At 42.1% G+C, this 3,425-nt stretch overlaps 1 protein-coding gene across 1 annotated transcript in view; it reads right to left on the bottom strand.

Moving 5' to 3' along the window:
* The window catches only part of RP9 (RP9 pre-mRNA splicing factor), a 19,584-nt gene that overhangs the window by 8,896 nt on the left and 7,263 nt on the right, over nucleotides 1–3,425 (bottom strand). The gene's annotated exons all lie outside the window — the stretch shown is intronic.

Genomic DNA, 3,425 nt, shown 5'->3' with positions numbered 1-3,425 from the left:
CGCCATATCCTGCAGAGATCTAGCACATTCACTGAAATAATAACTAACTTGGTGTCTGAGCACATCACTTTATTTGTGAAGAAGAGAAAGCAAGAGATTGCAGGGGAAATGTGTGGGAAGATCCGTGAGATCATCATGCTTCCAGAGAGTCACAGCTGTCAGCTTATTAACCTGCCATAACCTCCACTTACTCCGCATGGAAGACGCTCATCGGGGAAGGTTGAGGAATCTGTTCTAACTTGGATGGAAGCAGTGCAGGGCGACAGGAACTAAACTGGAGGGAAGGGCCTGCTGCAAGGGACGGAGGTGATGGTGATCTGTCCTTCCTCTCCACTTCCCCGCAGCTCTCAGTTCAAATCCTGCCCACCGACCCTGCCGGTAGAGTTAGCCATCCTTTCCTCAGCTCTGCCAGCCCTCTGTGCCTGTACTGACCTCACTGGACTTCGGGTGCCGGGCCTCTGCATGGCGCCTGGACAACAACCTTTACTGAGTGCTGCCAGAGTAAGCAGATGTATGACCCCTAAGGGTCATAAGAGTACACACACATCATGCCTATACTCCCAATTCATTTTCACTTCCTATCACTCTGCCAAAGTGCCCCAAAAGAGTTCTGGATTCCAAATCTGCAAAATCAGCACCAAATGCTAATGTTCATTAAAAAAAAATTTTTTTTCAATGTTTATTTATTTTTCAGCGACAGGGAGAGACAGAGAAAGAATGGGAGGGGCAGGGGAGGGGCAGAGAAAGAATGAGACACAGAATCCGAAGTAGGTTCCAGCTGTAGGCACAGAGCCTGACGTGGGGCTCAAACTCACATACTGTGAGATCATGACCTGAGCAGAAGTCCAGGTGCCCCAATGCTAACGTTCATTTTTAAGTACTGACTAGCTATAACTAGTAGCTATGACACTACTAGCTATAACACACTGTGTGGGTATTTGTTTGGTGTTTAACTGTGAATGTTGATAGGACCAAAAACGAAAATAAGAATGAAATAAAAAAAAAAACATTATAGCCAAATATCCTGGGTCCATTCAATGCCTACAAAGAACGTTTTACTGAGAATATCTGGGCATAGTAGCTGGTTTAGAACTGTGAAGACTCCAGAAAGTTGCAAATGTGAGTGCTTTAACATTGCTGCACCCAGATGGTGAAGCAAAGGGTGACTAAGTTTTCTATAATGAAAATGTATTATTAGTTTTATCAACAGAGAAACATTGATAAATCTTAAAAGAGTGAATTAGATATTGATATGGAACAATCTCCATAATAGTTTAAGTAAAAAAATAAATTAAAAAAGGATTGGGGAGGGCATAGGGAACAAAACAGTGTATTTGGTAAGCTTCTATTTGTGGTGTGGGAAAAAGGAGACTATGCATGGCCACACACAACACACACACATTAAGCTACCTCTAAAAGGATACCTAGGAAATTGGTTACATGCTTGCCTCTAGGGAGAGGAACCAAGTTTCATTAATGGGAGAGATCTTTGCTCTTCATTGTATTCACATCTAGGTGTATTAAACTACAAAATGCTTTTTAACTACACAAGAAAAATGGTATCAATAGTATCTACATTACAGCTATGTTGGTATTAGCTCAGGTTAATGTATCTCTGAGAGAAAAAACAAAGATAAATTGGGACTAAGAAAGAAAAATGGAGCCAAAAATACGCTATTAGGAGTTCATATCTGCTATAGCGTTATATAAGCTGGATTTCTATTTTAACAACGCTATTTTTGTAATTGTTTCAGGAATATAATCCCCACTCTAGCTTTAACCAACTTGATATTTTCCTCCCACAAAAAAAGAACAGGTACAATAGGCAAAACTAAATTTGATATTCAGATAATATTATGGGTTCAACATAAAAACTTGCTCCTTGTAGAAGTAATCAGTCAATTATTGTACCAGGCATGTTTCTAGGTAGTAGAAGGGAGAACTAAGAGCATAAAGAGAAAACTAGTTACATCCAGTGAAAACATAAAATGAAAACTGCTTTCAGAAATGTCAATAACTCTTTAAAACCGCCCTGATAAAAGGAGGTGTTCTATCTTCTTGGAGCATAAGATGGCAAATTCTAGTAGGAGTATTTTTCAGTTCTAAATCAGTGTGAATGAGAATCCTATATAAGTGAAACAAGGCAGAATGGAAACCTCATGGGCTTTGGAGGTAAAAACCCTTGGTGTGAATTATGATTCGTTCTCACTGTGTACTTCGGGCACGTTACTTAACCAACCCGCCAGAGCCTCGATCTCCACATGGGTGAACAGATCACACCATACACTTTCACAATGCTGGCTTCTTCCCTTCTGTTGAAGTCAAAGTCATGCTCTCAAGAGCTTCATGAGGCACCTCAAGACTGGAAGGAGCACTAGCATCCAAGAGGCCAAGATCTGGACCAGCGGAGGTGGAAGAAAACAACTTTCAGGTGCAAGTGACAAATGCCAGGAGACTCTATTCTAGAGCTTTTCTGAGCAGACAGGGGAGGATCTGCCCCATGAAGATTACACAGTAAACAAGTAGGCATGAACAGACAGCTACAGTGATTTCCCAAAGCAAATGCGTTAACATATTTTCTAACACAAAGTGGTGGCATAACCTAGCAAGAATAATGGAAATTGGGGAAATGATACAGTTCATCTGCGGCCATTCATTAGAAATATTGATGCAAAGAGACCAAAGGGAGTTTGGTGGTACATTCTATGAATCCAATAATCCAGTAATACCTCCTCTGAACCACAGAATTGTACAAAAACAACAGATGGCCAGTCAAACAGAAATCCAATTTTCTGAAAAATATGTAATTGTTATTGCCAAGATGAAAAGGAATGTGATGGAACTTCACACATTGTGAAATCTATTATTAGCAATGGCATTCCCTAAAAAAGTCCATTTACAACTGTTTTCACAAATTCAAAGGAAGGTAGTTGATGACTGAAGGGTCACATTGAAAACAGTAGGCCAGCCTCCAACAACGCAATGTATTTTGTGTCAAATCTCCCAGGTTTTGGGAGATTTGATTCCTTTGACGACTTTTCCTTACATGATCATGTTAGCAGAGGTAATAGAAGTGCCTGAAATAGGAACGGGTTATTTACTGAGTAACTGTTAACAGCAAACTTACGTTTGCCTCCGAGAGCTAATTACAAAGTGACAGAATCACAGAAAAGCACTGACGGGCCATAAATCCACCTCCCCCCTGATGTTTCCAACTCCTCCACAACCTGCCCTTCCCCCACGGGCTACGGGCACGCTCCTCGACCCCGCTGGCGCTGGGCGTGCGCGGCGCCTCTGTAAGCCGGGCCATGCCGCCCAACAGCCACGGGAGACTCCCGTCCTAATTCTTCCTGCTGAGCCGGAACTGGCCTCTTCGTAGCCCCCACCCTCATGCTGGTCAAAATTCTCAGGACTAAAGAGGACAG

Source organism: Suricata suricatta, chromosome 2, assembly GCF_006229205.1.
Source record: "Suricata suricatta isolate VVHF042 chromosome 2, meerkat_22Aug2017_6uvM2_HiC, whole genome shotgun sequence".
Lineage (NCBI taxonomy): Eukaryota > Metazoa > Chordata > Mammalia > Carnivora > Herpestidae > Suricata > Suricata suricatta.
The sequence above is the reverse complement of the archived record's forward strand: the minus strand, read 5'-3'. Positions and strand labels throughout refer to the sequence as shown.